Source organism: Rhinopithecus roxellana, chromosome 1 (genome assembly GCF_007565055.1).
Source record: "Rhinopithecus roxellana isolate Shanxi Qingling chromosome 1, ASM756505v1, whole genome shotgun sequence".
NCBI lineage: Eukaryota > Metazoa > Chordata > Mammalia > Primates > Cercopithecidae > Rhinopithecus > Rhinopithecus roxellana.
The window spans coordinates 33,988,576-34,006,860 of record NC_044549.1 but is presented as its reverse complement, the minus strand read 5'-3'; the positions used below and the strand labels follow the sequence as shown (position 1 = coordinate 34,006,860).

General features: G+C 41.6%; 1 protein-coding gene across 1 annotated transcript in view; it reads right to left on the bottom strand.

Annotated features, from left to right (window-relative positions):
* The window catches only part of BOC (BOC cell adhesion associated, oncogene regulated), a 253,113-nt gene that overhangs the window by 152,012 nt on the left and 82,816 nt on the right, over positions 1-18,285 (bottom strand). The window contains exon 6 of the mRNA XM_030941125.1: positions 2,039-2,108. The gene's annotated coding sequence lies outside the window, so the exon portion shown is untranslated. The remainder of the gene's footprint in view (positions 1-2,038; positions 2,109-18,285) is intronic.

Below are 18,285 nucleotides of genomic sequence, written 5' to 3'. Positions count from 1 at the left end.
TCACAGTGTGGCTAATGTTTACACATTTTCTTATAAACATAAGGAGCCTACTTTATCTGGAATCCTCACTTTATCTATCACTTTATCTGGAATCTTAATAAGTAGAAGAAAAATATGACCATTTTCCTTCTATGGGACCACCTCGTGATGCTAATTGGTCATAATGTTCCCCCCAAAATCGTAAGATTCTGAGGTGGCTTTTGTTACCCATTTACTTATTTAAGGACAGTTGGGTAGCTGGTTTCAAGTTTTTGGTGATTCTGACTAGAGCTGCTATAAACATACTTGTACAGGTTTTTGTGTGAGCATAAGCTTTCATTTCTCTAGAGTAAAAACCTGAGGGATGGGATTGTTGGGTCACATGGTTTCTGCATGTTTAACTTTATAAGGAATTGCCAAACCATGGTCCAGAGAGGCTTTACTACTTTGCATTCATATGTGCAATGCATGAGATTTCCAGTTGCTCTGCATCCTTGTCAGCACTTGGTATTGTCAGTATTTTTTATTTTATGTACAGTGGTAACACATTGTAGTTTTAATGGACATTTCCCTAATGATGAATAATTGTTGAAAACTTTTTGTGTACTTACTTATCATCTAGCTATCCTTTTTCGCTAAGTGCCTGTTTAATTACATCTTTTACATTGGGTTGTTTGTTTTCTGTTGTGTTTTGAGAGTTCTGATATATTCTGGTTATGTCTTTTGGTGATATAGTTCTTGAATCATCAAAAAATGCATGAATATTTAGGGTTTTTTAGTGTAAAGTTTTTAATTATATTTAGTTCTTGGTGATTTACATATGCAAGCCACCTAAGTCTATTAAAGTTTTCCATCACCCAGAACTGTGTGTATTTGGAAGGATTGGGTGCTTTTTAAGGAGGCCTAGAGGGAAAGCTGGTAAACTGTCCCAATCAGAGTCTGGAAAGAGCCATTTGGTGGATTCACAAAGGCAAGTCCAGGGTTTTTAGTGTTAAACTTGAAGATTCAGAAATGTGACTTGGTTGAGCCAGGCATGGTGGCTCACGTCTGTAATCCCATTACTTTCGGAGGATGAGATGGGAATATTGCTAGAGCCCAGGAGTTTGAGACCAGCCTGGGCAACATAGTGACTCCCTGTCTCTTAAAAAAAAAAAAAAAAAGAAAGAAAAAAGAAATGTAACTTAGCCAGTGCCTCAAGAGCTGATCCCACTTGAGGACGCTTATTCATGCTAGCAAGGTTCTCAAGAGACCAAAGTGCAAGACCAGGGTAGCAGCTAATGCACTAAGGGAGCCTCTTATGTCTTCTCCTATAGCCGCATCTGATATTAACAAGGTTCCTTGAGGAGCTTGGAGTTGAAATAAAGGGGATTTAGCTATATCAGTGGTTGTGATAGAATTTTTACTAGGTCATGGTGAAAAAAATAAGCATAATTTAACTTTTCTTAATGGATTCAACTTAAAGGGCTACCCTTTATTTTGAGGTTATATCCTTTCTACAACTGTGGCAGATTCCATATGAATTTATTTTCTTTGAGTGTATTGATGGCTTACTGGCCTAGAAACCATTCTGAAAGTAAAGAACCATTCTATGTTATAATTTCAGTCCTATCACCTGGATTTCTGAGACCTTGGGAGCTACCTCCCTCCCACTTCCTCATCTATATGTGTGTAAGTCAACTGAACTTGGCATTCAAGACTCTATACAATCTGACTCCTGGCTTCTAATTTTATTTCAATCAACCTTACCATGAGAATCCTCTCCAGGTAAACCAGTCTTCTTGAAACTCCCAATATGCTGTGCCTTTTCTTGCCACTGGATATTTGCTGTATGATTCCTAGCGCACCACTCCCTCCTCCACTGATCTTCTTTGATGTCTTTTCAGCCCAAAGTGAACACATACTCCTCTGGGTTCTTATAGCACCTGTCTTCGGTACCATTCCCAAAGCATTTATCCCATGATATCTTTCATTGTGGATGACTCGTGTGTGCTTTAATGAATGATCAGATAGTGCCCCCATTGGATGGAAAGCTTCTGAAGGGGGAGAAATAAAGACCCACCTTTTAGAAATCTCAGCAGGTCTCACAGCAAATAGCACAGTACTTCTCACAGCGGGTGCTCAGTAAGTGCCTGTTAAAGGAATGGATGAAGAAATAAATGTATGAGAAACAGTATATTTAAATTCTTGCAACAGAATTCCTCTTTTCACCCATGGTTACCTATGTATTTTGATACTTGAGCACACTCTTATACACACATCCCATATAAATATACAAATCGAGGGCTCCCTTGGGCTATCTCCTCAGACGTATGAGTCTGTGAGTGTGGCCTGCACATCAGCATGCCCAAGCAGAAGGAAAAACAAGCAGGCACTCCCAACTGGGGAAGTCTTTTGCAGCTCCTCCCATTATGACTGGCTGAATCTCCTTATTTAAAACAAACAAAGAGCTGGAAGAAGCAACCCAAGTGACCAGCTATTAGCAAGTCAGTTATCAAAACACAGACCTGGTCTTTAAACCTATAAAACAGCAAACCCTTAAAGTCTGCTTCTGACCTTTAGCATCTCTGTGGCCAGCTGGAACCTCCCGAGCTCTCTCTTTAGGACCCTTAGGGGCCACATGTTTGTATCACAGGGAAGCTATTTTTCGAGTTTATTAGGCTGAGAGCATTTTCATTAATCTCAAAGGGCGTCTATCTCCTTTCCTTTGCTTCCTATGCCACAGGGCAAGGACTCCACCCAAAGGCAATCCAGCTGCCATTTTCCACAGTCTATGGTTAGTCAGAGAATTGTCTAAGGGCTGCAGAGAAGGAAGACCTGACATTTAGATCCTAGAGACAAGAGGGCTACTGTAGAGCCAGCAAGAATGACCAAAAGAGGAAATTGGAACACGATCCAGGCCACAGGAGGGAGATGTGGTTCATCTCCTGTTTCTGATGTCCACTGAGTGGTCCCGTAGTCAGGCCTGCTCAAGTGCTGGCCTGTCCATGTGCAAGCCAAGGGAGGGAAGTGTCGTTAAATGTCCTTTAATCTGTGATGCTTGTGAATCATCATTGTGGTCAACAAAATGGACATCAATTCCCAATGCTGTAGATGGAACAGGGGTGGAAAACAGAAAGGAATTTATAGCAACCACAGGCCACAGCCTGGCAGTGTTTTGTTTGGGTTTTTGAAATAAATTAGGTCTATCACCTTTTTGTTGTCCTTCACTTCTTTCTCTTAAAAAGTAGAGTGTATTAAAATACTGGTTGCATAACTATTCTATTTGATTATATAACACCAACTTTATAGAGTTGAATAAAACTGCATTACACAATTATATAGTGTGATTTCACCTATACAGTAAAAAAGAAAGATGGAGAGAGGACTCAAAGGAACTGTACTAAAGTTAACAGTGAGTGACACTGGGCAGTGGAGTCATAGATAATATTTCCTGCTTCTTTATACTTTTCTTTCAACATTTTCTCTAATCAGCGTTTATTACTCTGAAGATCTGGAAGATGCTGATCAAAATTTTGTTTAAAAAAATAAGATTATATTGTACATAAAGGTTGTTTCAACCTAATTTATCTTTCAGAGGTTTTGCCATTTTCTACCTATGTGACCTTGAGTAGGTTACTTAACCCTTTGAATCTTAGCTTTCCTCCTCCGTATAATGGGGATAATAAGTGCTTACTTCCATCAAAGAGCTGTGTGAAAATTAAATGAGAAAACACAAGCAACTCACCTAGTACTGAGCCTGATGAAGCATAGATACTCAATAGTGGGTAATCAAAAATTGTGAAGTAACACCTCTCATTTCTTATAGGGTAAGCAACTTTAGGAGCCTGTTTGGGCCAGTCTTGAAAATGGAGGGACTCCATTTACTTTCTGCCACTGTGATAGTTCACGATATGATTTCTTGCTTTTCTTCAACTGTGCTTGAGAATGGCTTGACCCAAATTTCAGAAGCTTAATGAAGTCCTATAGGCAATTATGTAAGTGTAAATAATAGAATGAGGTGGTAAAATGCAGGCACATGTGCTTTGAATTTGGAAAAACCAGAGGCTAAATTTTTCTGATTACTAACTGTGTGATCTTAGGCAAGTGACTTAAGTTTTTGGAGTCTTGATTTCCTCATGTTTAATAATTCTAACATTCATTGAGTCATTATTACATGTCAGGCACTAGGCTAAGCATTTTACGTATATTAACATACTTAATCAACATGGTCACTCCATGCCATGTTAATTATTATCCCCATTTTACAGATGAGGAAGAGGTAAAGGAGGCTGCCTGAGGTGGCAGAGCTGTATATTGGTAGTTTGAACTTTAACTTAGACAGTCTGACACTAGAGCCTATCTTCCTCATCACTATGCCTATTTGAGGAATTTCATACATAGTGTCCCCAAAGGATGTATGTTGGAAAAGATATTAATATTCCAGATGTCGCATACCAGTGTCTCAGGTGAATAATACTTGGGTTCATCTCTTTCCTGTACTCCTTTTCTTTTTTCTTTTTTTTTTTTTTTGAAATAAGGTCTGGCTCTGTTGCCCAGGCTAAAGTGCCATGGCTTGATCATGGCTTACTGTAACCTCAGCATCGTGGACTGAAGCAATCCTCTCACCTCAACCACCCAGGTAGTGGGGACTACAGACACCTGCCACCATACCTGGCTTTTAAAAAAATTTTTTGTAGCAATGAGGTCTCACTAAGTTGTCCAGGTTGGTCTCAAACTCCTGGGCTCCAGCAGTCCTCCCACCTTGGCCTCCTAAAGTGCTGGGATTACAAGCGTGAGCCACTGCACTCGGTCCACACTCCTTTTCTTAATACTTAGAGCATTTCAAGGAAAGGCAACAATTAAAAAAATGCTTTAGTTTGTTACACATCATCTTTTAGACATTGTGTTAATATTGGCTTATTATTCCAATCCTAACACTACTAATGACAGTTACCACTTACTGAGTCCTTGTAAGTTACCAGGTACTGGGCTAAGGGTATGCTTTATCTTAGTGCAACCCAACAATAAACTTACAAAGTAAGCTTTGTTAGTCCCATTTTGTAAATGAGAAAACCGAGACACAGAAAAGAGAAATTTGCCAAAGTTCACATGAATAGTAAATGGTGGAACCAGAATGCAAGCCCAAATCTGTCTGGTTTTTAAGTCTCTACATTTAATCATCTCATTACACTAGCTTCCCACCCTCCTCATCATTTTTTTGTGTTTATCTATGTGGCTTTAGAGTAGCATGAAGGATCACCCTGGGATCAGATTATCTGGAAAGCTTTCCAGTACCGTGCTTTTTCTACTTTCCGTGGAGGCTGGAGAGGCAAGATTCACTATGATAAGGCTGAGATCACCCAGTGGCCTAACACCGTAGGCTTAGGTCAGCATATCAAATCTGCTACACACCATTGCAGTGCTTGCTAGTGCTCTTGGCAAAATCGTTCATTTTCCTTAATCTGGGCATGGGGAAGACTGAACTTCTTGAATTCCTATGGTTGAGTGGAATCTTGTAACTAGTTATGACCTTTGAATTTTGTGTGGAAGTGACACGCAACAGACACTTCCAGGTTGGAGCCTGGAGCCTATTTGTGACTTTTTAGAACTTTCTTGTCTCTTTGGTACAATAGCCAGCAGCATTCAAGATGGTGGCTGCTCCAACAGCCTGGGACTCCAGGTGACTACAATAAGCAAAGTTTCCTGCTGAATTGTGATGAATACGTAGCTTTAGTACAAAAGAAACCTTTATTATTTAAGTCACTTAGATTTGAAAGTTGTTTGTTACTGTGACATAACCTAGTCTGTCCTGACTGATACAATCATGTAGCACATCGTGGACCATACAAGCAGAGCCTGGACATCAGTGTGCTAGTTGCCAATGTACTGTGTCCATGACTATCATCAGCGTAGCGGAGGAAAGAAAGACAAAAGGGAAGGCAGAGAGTGGTAGTGACAGAGACGCAGACTAACTTTCACTTCAGGCAGAAGCTTTAGGAAGCTGTGTCTTTTACCGTGATGAAACATTAAGAAACCACAAGGGCTGTGACTGTGTCTTGCTCAGCATTTCCAGTGCTGAGTAAGGTGATTGACACTTATTAAATATTGCTGATTTCATAATACTTTGGACTAGCATTTTATAAACAACAAAATCTTCAGGAATACACGTTCTTGGAACATTTTACATGGTTTTGGGATTTAATTTAGTCAAAATCAATCCACCTTTCCTAGTTAGCATTTTAAATGTGGCTAGTTTAATTCCTTTGCCTTTTGTCACTTATTAGTTCAAGGTTTCTGGCCCTGGGGTCTCAGGATACTGGGCACGTGCCATTTTTTTAAAGGGGGCCTTCCTGTGCCCTTTTCTCCATCAGAAATTATCACAATCCTTATGCTTCAAAATGAAGCAGGGAAGCACATTCGTATTCAAATAAGAGTTTTCACTCTAATTAAAAAATAAATAAATAAATACTTTAGCTCAAATTTATGCTTAATCTGAAGGTCCACAATCCTGAATGCTTAATGTCCACAATTCATGGAGTGCGGAGATGCTCATATGGGGGATGGGTGGAGGTGACTCATTCTGTAGAGCAGCAGCTGCAGCCATCACATAGACAAGCCGCCAGACCCCACAGGCCAGGAGAAAAGAGACACGGAAAAGGAAAAGGAGGAATGAGTGCTCTTAGAGCAAAGAAACAGCCTTGTGCTTGCATGAAGTCCTGCAAGGTTGAACGCCTCTTTAGGTAATTCCCTTCTTCTTCTTGTCAGTCATTATTCCATCATTTCTTTCAGGAATCACTTGCCAGCAAGCCAGTGTCCTACCATCACTAGACTGTGACTTCCTGGAGTGCAAGCATGATGTCTCATTCATCTCTTAGTCATCCTACCCCACACTTCGTACCTAGCATGGTGGAGGCTACGAGTAGATGTTTGAGGAGCAAATGATACCTCCAGAGCTGGGACCATCCTGTAAACTACAACCAACTAAGTGACCCTGAAAGGGGGGCCGTTAAACTTCCACTCCTAGCCCTAACTGAGGACGTGGGTTGCTCATTTTTCAGTTTGCAACAAGCTCATTTGCAGCTGCTTTCATCATTTATTTGATTACTCTGCTTTCAACAAGTTGGTGTTGTGAAAGTTCAGCTAACTATCCCCATGGCTCCCCACGTGCAGTGTGGGAAGAATGTTTAAAGCTGGCTTCATTGAAGGAGTGAAGGCTAATGTTCAGTTCAGAGGAAGGATAATGTTCAGTTCAGAGGAAGTATAATAGCTGGAATGCATAGTTCAGTGTCTGTCTCTGCCATTCAGGGGCTGGGACATTGGAAGGTTTGCTTCTACCAACAGACTAGTTAAGAAGACGGTGAAGGGCCTAAAGGCCACAGTAAGAAATGTTATAAGACTTGGAAATACAGTTTAAATAAGAGTTAAACCACTGAAATCCACACACAATTGATGTAATTAGTCATCTCTGTAAGTAAGATAAAAAATCATTTATAAACGTGTGAGCCAAGAGCTTAAGGATACCTAAGAAACCAATTAAGGTGAACTAAGGGAAATCTCAGGGAACCAGAAAGGGCAGCACTAGAATCCAACCAGTTGTATGCATACTGCTTGAAGAATGCTTTAGAACGAAATGTGTCTGTCTGGGGAGTGGGGTGGGTGGGAAGAAATGATCAGTTATAAGAATAAAGAGAAAGGTGGGGTGTTGCAGAGGCAAATGTTGGTAAACCCACTCAGGCACTATAACAGCTCTGGACAGAATCTTCTTGTCCTTGACTTGCTGAGACGGCCTAAAGCATCTCAATGGAGAGACACTTCTGAAGCTTAACTCACTGCCCGCATTCTAAGCCAATGTGCAGATCGGGCCAAAGTGAACAACCAGTACTCTTATTAGTGGTATTTTTCTGGGTAAATTAACAAACTGGCATCTCTCTCTCTCTCTCTGTGTGTGTGTGTGTGTGTGTGTGTGTGTGTGGTTTGCAGGCTGTGTCAGCACCTGGGGCATGGAGGATGCTGCTCTAATGATGTCAAGAGAGTCAGGACCTGGAGTCTGAAAGGACAGTGATGAGTCTCTGAGGCCAAGGCCATCAGTGGGCCTTCTCTGCATCCTGCTGTGTCAAAGGCTGAGCTGCCCATTTTCAGGAGCAACAGAAGATACCCTTCAAAGATGGTGGCCCTTCCTTGGCTTCCTACCAAGGCTATACTTTTCTTCAATGCTCTCAAACTTTTTGACTATGGGGAAAGTCCCATGGCTAACTTACCTCATCTTACATAAACTACCCCCTACAAAGCCATATTTCAATATTTGTAAGGATTACAAAGCGGACTATGATAGCCCGCTGTGAGCCTTAGACCCCCTTGTGTGTCACCATTCCAGCCACGGGACTTCTACTGGAATTTTACAGCAGAAGGGCACTGTCTTTCTTGGCAGTCTGTTCAGCTCTGCAAATGTACACTGTCTCCACTGTGTGCTGGCTGCACAAAACACCTCTAATCTTTTCAGATGAAAGTTGCCACCAAAAGCAGGAAGTGCCTGTAAAGATGGAGGGGTCAACTATAGGGGCTGAGGGCTGCAGAAGCTATATTTTCACTGGGAAACAGACTAGAGTGGGAAGGTAAGATCTGTAATGATGGAATGGTTTGCTCCTACATAATTAACATTCACACCACAGAAGTGGGAGGAGAACCAGTAGGATGTAATAAGGCCTACCAGAAGGTCTTCCCTCACACACACACACACAAAGCTTTAAGTGGTTCTATAGCGATAGCAACTGCCTTTGCTCTGCTCACAAGCCTGGCCAAGAGCTCGGGCTCCCTCTGTGATGAAAAGAAAAAGTGGTCTGAAGGGGCCAGACTCAATGCATAGGCAGACTCTCCATGGGGAATCTGAGATGAGTGCTGTGTAAAGCCTTTTCTGTCCCCAAAGCTCTCTCTTGTAGACATGATGCCTGGAATTATCCAGCATCAGGAACTTGCACCTGGACCGGAAAGTCAGGCTCCTTGGCTGGAAAGTCTTGAGAGAGAAGAAGAAGTGGGTTTGGCCCCAGATAAAGAGCACTGCTTAGGGATAACAGCAAAGAGCAGGGGTAAGATCAAGAGCAACTCAAGAGCCACCTAATTCATGGGTAAGAACAAATCACAAGTGGGGAGAAGAACACAGAAAAGGAAAATAGCTGAATTCAAGCAAAAGAAGCATCTCTGTGGTTTTGCCTACAATCAATTGTCATCACAGGTACCATATTGTAAAAGTAAAAACCATGTCTGTCATCTACTGGTCATGACAACTCAAAAATATTTTTTAACTCTAAAAGTAACTCAACACAGTGAACTGTATTCTTTGTTTGCAGGACTCTCCTTTTCATTTTTATACTAGATTTTCCAGCCAAGAATATTTGTCCTAAAGCTGTTTAACAAATGAGCTAGTTGAGGACCTCACAACAGATTGTTGACAGCTCCAGTTGCTTCTTTAAGGCAATGCCCATGAGCTGAAGTGCTAGCACATACTCATGGACACAAACTTACTCAGAACTGCCTTCAGAAAGATGCAATTTATGATAGTACAGGGCAGCAAAAGGTCACATCATATAAAACACGGGCATACAAAACAAAACAAAAACAAGTAATTATTAAATGTTGTGAGTCATCCTGGTAATAATGGAATCTTCCAGATACTTTCAGCACCTGAAAAAGACACAGAGTGTGGCATTTACGCTAGCACAGAGAAGGCACTCTTTCCAATAAGGTTACTGAGTTTTATGTGGCATCTTAATCGCCTGTCTTCCTTCTGGCACTTCCTAAGGAAGGGTGATGATGATATGCTCATTCCCACCACCATCAGTTCAGGGACAATGATCACCCTATTGATGAAGTTGGCTCAGGTGATCATGGTGGTACACATAGGCGTAATAAGCAGCCTTAAGAAGCACAACCTCAGTTTTCCCACTTATTAAATGAGATTAAGCATCCCACTTAGGCATGATGCATAATCTCAACCTACTTCACTAGAAGACTGTCTGAACACAGAACAAAAAGAAACATGCCTAGCTAGATGTAGAACAAAAATATACCTAGCTAGATGTTCTGTGGAAAGGCATGATACAAAGTATTGCAACTACTATATCATGTTAAGAAACAAGTAACTCTAGGGTCCTGAAAGGTTTTATGCAGAAGTGCATGCCAGAGTTTCATTTTGAATCTCATTAAAGCATTCTTCACTTATTAAGTGTAACATGGATCTTAATTGAAAAACATTAAACTACTGTGGAAACATTCCTAGAGCATAGTCTAAAAGGCAATGTGAAATGAAGCTCTTGTTTAATCATATCAGCTATAGTCTCATTCTGCAGGTGCCTGGTCTGCACATCTTTGTTCTCTCCTTTCTTCCGGAAACCTGTAAACCCTGTGTGTGTGTGTGTGTGTGTGTGTGTGTGTGTGTGTGTGTGTGTGTGTCTGTATGTGTGTGTGTGCGCGCGTGCTCACGCACCCACGTCCACGCCCACGCCTACCACCTCTTGTCTGCTGGGGACCCAGTGGGTTCAGGTCTCAGCAGGAACACAGAAGCTGTGCCTGCATTGCCCAGTGAAGCTTTGATTTCTTTTGTTCCTGCTGCTGGAGCCTCCTTGGCTGATTAAGTCTGAGGCTTCTCCCAGGTTTTGTTGGTCCATGAATGGAGCCTCTTCAGTGCTCACTGGAGTGCAGTTATCATTGATATTTCCTCTGCCTGGCTCCCTCCCTCTCCCAGCCCAGCAGAGCTGATGGATTAATCCTGTTGTGTGCTTGTAAGGCTCACAGGCAGAAATGTAAGCTGGGGTAGAAAAAGATGGCTCAGGTTGGATGGGACCACAGAGACCTTCCTTCTAGAGTCTATACTCCTCATTTTACTTAATTAGGCTTTAAGAAGTCCAGGGCAGAGCAGTGAAGGGCCTGGCCCAAGTCTCTCAGCAGATTGGGGCAAGTCTAGACTTCCCCAGGGCTTTCTACTTTACTTCTTCCAGCACAGGCCCTTCTCAGAGGGAAGCCTGCAAGAATTTTTTTTGCCCTTGCTGTAGAACAGTAACCTTGTATCTAGATACAGAACAATAACACTGTATCTAGATGCATCTTTTACATTTTTACAGCAAAGTGAAGGACCTGCTGACTAAAATCATAGATCTTTCATATGGGAAGTGAAGGGAATCTGTAGTACTTTCTAATAAGAGTCAGAAAACTGCCTTGTTTGCTAATAATTGCTTTGCCTATAATTTTTATTTTCCTGCCATATCTTCCAGTCTCACACATATGTCCCCAAACCCTTCAGTCTGTGGATTGCCTGTCTCTAGCATAGGAAGAGACCATGGCTTATGACAATTTTCCTCTTTAGAGACAACATTTCATAGCATTCATCACTTCCTGACATTATATATACTTATTTGTCTGTCTGCCCTCGCTAAAACATAGGCCTCATTTGGATAGAAGCTTTGTTTTGTTCACTGACGTGTCCCTCTCCAATGCCTATAATTGGAGTCTACATCAGAGCACGCACTCAAAAAAGCATGGAGGCCAGGCATGGTGGCTCACATCCCAGCATATTGGGAGGCTGAAGCAGGAGGATTGCTTGAAGCCAGAAGTTCAGACCAGCCTGAACAACATAGCAAGACCCCTATCTCTACAATAATAATAATAATAATGATAATAAATTAGTCAGGCATGGTAGTATATACCTAGTAGTATTAGCTACTTGGGGTTGAAGTGGAAGGATTGCTTGAGCCTTGGAGTTCGAGACTGCAGTGACCCATGATTGAACCACTGCACCGCAGCCCAAGAAAGAGGGAAACTCCTTCTATCAAAAAAAAAAAAAAAAAAAGGAATGAGTGAATGAATACATGAAATCTACTTTCCCATGCACTGGCACTGAAAAGGGAAAATAAGAAAAATAAAAACATTGGCTAAATGGGGAGGGAAAGGACCTGCTCCTAGCTCTGAACCCTCCCCAACTCCCTTTCCTTCACCCCTACCACCCAGAACTCCAATCACTGACTTCCCCTTCTTCTCAAAACAACCTAGTAGTCGCTCATCTTCGCAAGAGACCATAAATAGTGATAGCCATTTAAAGTAACACCTTCCAGAGGGCATTTTAGAAATACTCTAAGCCTTAAGCCAAAAGGGACTCTACCTAAATGGTAGAATTAAAGGGATTCGCTAACGGATGGGAGATGGGACCTTTGCAGAGCCCATTATAATCCAGCTTCTTCATCACCTTGGAATACCCCTGGCCACTGAAACGAAATTCCTGAGAACCCTTGCCTTTGAATGTGGAATGGTGACCAGAGAGTGGACAAATCTCATCTTCAGATGACAGTATTGGCAAGGATGCAAGAAAAATATATCACTCTTATGTTGATATTCCCAGCGTAAATTGGCAAAGGCCCTTGAAAATGCAATTTGGCACCACACTGTGAGAGCCAAAAAATATTTAAGCCATTTATTTGATCTAGACATCTTACTATAATGAATTTATTCTAAGAAAATAATCAAAAATAAGATAAAAGCTTTTTGCACAAAAAGTACATCGTCACATTTTTAAAAAACTAAAAGTGTATGATTGGATTGTTTGTAACACAAAGAATGAATGCTTGAGGGGATGGATACTCCATTTACCATGATGTGATTATTATGCATTGCATGCCTTATTAAGTATCTCATGTACTGCATTAATATATACACCTACTATATACCACAAAAATTAAAATATAAAATTTTTTAAAGTACAATTTTAAAAATATATTATTTCTAGTAGTTACAGCTTGGAAAAAAATTAAATGATGACTAATAGAACAAACCCGCATGTAAATTATACAATGACACCTCTGAGTTACACTGCATCTGAGCTATTTAATAGCTGTGATGACTTGGGTAAATTATTTAACGTCTCCAAATTCAGTTGTCTTTTCTATAAAATCCTGTTTCTGCAATAACAGCGGCTACTTTGTGAAGCTGTGAGGATTAAATGGCATCATTGCAGATAATGTACTTAGCATAGGGCCTGGCACAATGATCACTTATTGTGGTTATTATTTAAACAGATAGCATTCTGTCCCAAAACATGCAAATCTCTCAATATTCTAGGGAAATAACTATTACAGAAACCATATTGAGGTAAGTATTCATCTTCCTATTAGCATAGGTTTGGGATTTGATTCCAAACAGGCAGGACTCAAAGGTAGTTTTGCCCAGAGATTGCCTCACATTTTTACTCCCAATTAACAAAAACAAAAACAAAATAAAAACCCTTGGCTTTGGAGAATAGGGTGGATAATTCCTTTCTTTCAACTGTTTTGCCTGGGTACATTCCGTGGAAGGAAGAGAACTGTGGGCAGAATGGGAAAGGAAAGAGGTGAAAGGGGTCCAGTTAATGAGATTGTTTTTTCCCTGGCTTTTCAGCTGTTTTTGAACTTGTTTTTAACCACGGAGCCCTCACAAAGCTTTTATCCATTCCCCTTCTCCCCTCCTCTCAACTCCCCAGTTCAAGCTTCTGGGCCATAAAAGATCAAATCTGATGCTATTGCCAAGTTGTGCAGATCTGGACTCCTCAAAGATCAGGGGAACCTAATTGGAGAATCTCTGGGAACCATCATTAAGGAGAACTGGTCTTGGACCCTGAAAATAAAAGTACATCAGTTCACTTTGCAAAGCAATCTCCCTTTTCCAACTCACTCTTACCCCTTTATTTAACTACTGCAGATTAGGCTCCAAATCTGGGATTTTTCTCTTTTTAACTGTTCATTGGATGGTAATTTGATCTTCTTGGCTCGTTGTCTATTTGCTTATTGTTGGGGGAAATGGTGTGTATGTGTGTGTGTGTGTTTGTGTGTGTGCGCGTGCACGTATTGGCCAGTATATTTGCACTGAATTTCCTAGGGCTGCCCCCTGGTGCTTGTGAATGTATGCCCGTGGATAACCAGGGGTATACTATTCTGGGGTTTAACTTGTGTGTCTTGAGGCATAAATATCTGTTCACATTTGTATATTTGAGTATTTGGACATATTTGTATCAACTTTTGTGTCAGCCAAAAAGAACAGCCTGCCAAGGGAAGCGTATGTTCTCTACTTAAGGATTTCTAGGATGATATAATCCCCCAAATGAATGAAAGAGGAGCCTATGCTATGCAAGGATAACAGTTACACACCACACATTTTCTGGATTATTTGAGAAAACATGCAGGGCTGCATTTCGTGGGCCTTAGGTACTTTTGCCTTTGTGTACACCTTTCTCCATAAAAAAGTATTAAAAATTATCTTTTATAAGTCCATTGGTATAAATTACATTCATCATTTTTTTCTTTTGATTTTATGATAAATTAAAACATGTTTGTGGGCCCTTAAAAGGATTGTGGGGTCCTGGCCCTGTGCTGGTGGTATCTGGTGGATGTCAGGCTGGGGCTAGGACACGGCTCAGGGAGGAACTATGGTGAAAGGGCCCAAGATCTTTCCCACAAATGCTCCACTGTGGTAGCCTTCCATTTCCAATATCTGAGAGATTAGGGTTTTCTCATATAAAACCAATGACTGACATTTCTTGTTCATCAGCAGGAGATAACCATATTGCAGTGGTTAAGAACATGGTTCTTGCAGCCATTCAGACTTTGAAGTGAATTCCAGCTCTGCCACTCACTACCTATGTGACCTTGGGAAACCATTTAGCCTCTCCGAGCCTCAGTTTCCTCACCTATAGAATGGGGAAAACAATACATACCTCATAGCATTGCGAGAATTGCAGGAGGGAATGAATGTAAAATGGCGTAGCGCAGTGCCTGGCTCTTCAGGAAAGCATGCGCTAAGTAGCAGCTGTTGTAATGTATTTCTCATTTCTGTTTGGGGGCTTTGGTGCAATATGAATTTAGTCACTTGGTTCAAAGTGCAATTAAATGTTAGGGTAGATATATACCCAGGTGAATAAAAATCAGATGGTCCTATGAGAAAAATTCACTTGATGCTATCATTGACTAGTTCTTTACAAACCCAATAGGCAGGTAAACATGCTGGTTCTCAACCTTTTCTAGTTGAACTTTTGCTCATTCTTTAGCTCCAAGGTACCATGTTCCTTCCCTGGCACCCACCTAGCTCATTATCAAGTTATCATCCTTCAGACTTTTTTTTCCCCCTACTGCTTCTCATACTGAAGTTAAGGTTTTCCATTATAGCTGATCCGCCTCATCCAATCTATGTTTCTTGTTTCTCTCAGTATTTCATTTTTCTTCATCCTTGCATATCTCCACATATCCTAAAAATAATAAATACCTTTTTTCTTTTTACTTACCTGATGTCAGGTGCTACGCGCACAATGTTTCATTTCATTTTCTAAGTAACACTGCAAGGTAGTAACAATAACCTGTTTTTGTTTGTTTGTTTTTGATTTTTTGCAAATGAGAAAACTGAACTTCAGAGCAGTTAAGCAACTGCTCTCAAATCAGACTGATGGGATTTGAAACTATCTTTCTTGTCCCAAAGGCTTAGCATGCTTTTTTCATTAAGTAGGTCTATAGTCTCTTATCTACAATTTCTAAATCTGAAAAACAGCTCTAAAAATCACAAAATGTTTTCTTGAAAAATTGTTTTGGTAAAAAAACCTGGCCTTGGCCGGGCGCAGTGGCTCATGCCTGTAATCCCAGCACTTTGGGAGGCCGAGGCAGGTGGATCACCTGATGTCAGGAGTTCGAGACCAGCCTGACCAACATGGAGAAACCCCATTTCTACCAAAACACAAAATTAGCCAGGTATGGTGGTGCATGCCTGTAATCCCAGCTACTTGGGAGGCTGAAGCGGGAAAATCACTTGAACCTGGGAGGCAGAGGTCGCGGCGAGCTAATATTGCGTCATTGCACTCCAGTCTGGGCAACAAGAGCGAAACTCCATCTTAAAAAAAAAACAACCTGGCCTTGGCCAGTTGCAGTAGCTCATACAAGCCCAGCACTTTGGGAGGCCCAGACAGGTGGATCACCTGAGGTCACCTTGGAGTTCGAGACCAGCCTGGACAACGTGGTGAAACCCTGTCTCTACTAAAAATACTAGAATTAGCCAGGCACGGTGGTGTGTGCCTATAATCCCAGCTACTTGGGAGGCTGAGGCAGGAGAATTGCTTGAAACTGGGAGGCAGAGGTTGCAGTCAGCCAAAATCATGATGCTGCACTCCAGCCTGGGTGACAGAGCAAGACTCTGTCTCAAAAAAAAAAAAAAAAAAAGTTGGGGTACAGGGAGATCTGGGCTGTACTGATGTGAGACTGATTATAATGTTCATTTAGCTCAGCTAGTGTGATCAGTAAGTTAGGGCTTCCCAGTGCACTGCATTTTCTGCTATAAAATGCTATTAAAGTTTAAGAAAGAAGCAATGAACCCCAGACCAGAGGACTCCCCTATCAGCTGAGCCATGTAGGGCCCCTGTGTCCTAGCAGTGACCCTCCAGAGTAAGTGAAAACAAGCATGTTGGAACTCTGAACCACTACCCTGAAGCTCAGCCAAAGCAATATTCCATGTGGGCTGATACTGGATTTCCCATCCAGGTCCCTGAACGGCTGATGTGAACTGGCTGAGGAACTCTTCCCAATAAGCAGACCCAGGCCATGCAGAGTAAAATAAATCTCCCAAGTTGGCTATTGAAGGAGAGAAGATTGAATCCTTCTGCTGATCAAGGGGCCCACTGGGACAGTTCATGCAGAAAAGCAAGAGCAAAACACCCAGCTGAGTGTCCTTTGTTTAGGATACCGAAATGTTTGGATTACATGACACAGCACATGAGCATGTAGTTGTACCTATCAGTAACAATTCCTACCCTACCCTTTAAAATGCAAGGATAGACAGAGGTATACTGGTATTCAGAATGGAACTGTAAGAACTATAAGGGATCAGGAGGGAGAGCGAGAGAGAGAGAAAGAGAAAGACAGAGAGAGAAGATGCACCAGCTCTGTGGACTAGAGACGAGGACCCGAGTCATCTCACCCTGGAATTTCCCTCTGTAGCAAGTGATGTATTTTCTTCTTGATAAGAGGAAGTTGACATTTGGCCAAAAATACAGCCTCTCCAGGTCCCTGAGATTTGGAAATCTGATAAGAAGGTGACATGGGAAAGGGATAATAAGGTTGAATCTGGAGATTTCTGGTAGAAACCAATTGCCAAACTCTCATCTGTGAGGCCAAAGAAGGGCTCCTCTTCCTTAGGGAACTGTCAGAAGTGAATCCCTATGAGGCTGGAATATACAAACATGCACCAGTGATCCTTTCAGACTGCTGGCTGTAAGCCAGCAAAGTCTGCAGATCCTCATCCAATGGAGAGAAAAATAAGTGAAGAGGGAGCATTTTAGCCATAAATTCCTCAAAGCACCACTAACATCATATCTCAACTCTCCATCCCTTTTCAAGAAATGACTGAGGATAGATATTTGGCTTCTCCCTGCTTGGGTGATGTCATTTCCTTTATTTCCTAGATTTTGCCTTTAGTGAAATGATACAATCCATCCCTCACCAGAATAGAAATAACACTTTTCAGACTGGAACAAGGCCCAATCTAGGCCCTTGAGCTTTGCAAAAGTACACTAAATACTTTGTCTTTTATTTCTGGTCCTTGACTCCATTGAAGGTGGGGAAGATTGAGAAAGAAGGCTCATATGAAAGATGATAATGTTAAATGTGGGTGCTTTATTATTCATTGGGTTCTTTTGTTGCTTAGATGAAAAGGTACAATCAGAAAGCTCTTCCTTTCCAACATCTTGAAGCCCACAAAGGTACTTAGATGCCATCAGAAACAACTGCTATTGATGGACTAAAGAGAGTTCAGAGCTGGAGAATCAGAGATTTGGAAAAGGGCCCTGGAGGTCATCGAATGCTACTCCTCTAATTAAGGACTGAAAACACTGATGCTCAGAGAAACCAAGGGACATTCTTAGTTGGTGGAAGAAACGTAAATTAAATCACAGGCCGGGCACGGTGGCTCACGCCTGTAATCCCAGCACTTTGGAAGGCCGAGGCAGGCGGATCACGAGGTCAGGAGTTCTAGACCAGCCTGGCCAATATGGTGAAACCCCATCTTTACTAAAAATACAAAAACTAGCCGGGCATGGTGGCAGGTGCCTGTAATACCAGCTACTTGGGAGGCTGAGGCAGAAGAATCGCTTGAACCTGGGAGGTGGAGGTTGCAGTGAGCCAAGATCGTGCCATTGCACTCCAGCCTGGGCAACAAGAGCAAGCAAGACTCCATCTCAAAAAAAAAAAAAAAAAAAAAAAAAAGAAACCACAGTTCATCTGTCTGGCAGTAGCCTCAATCTAGTATCTTGGTGTAGTCCAGGCTCTGGTACCACTAACT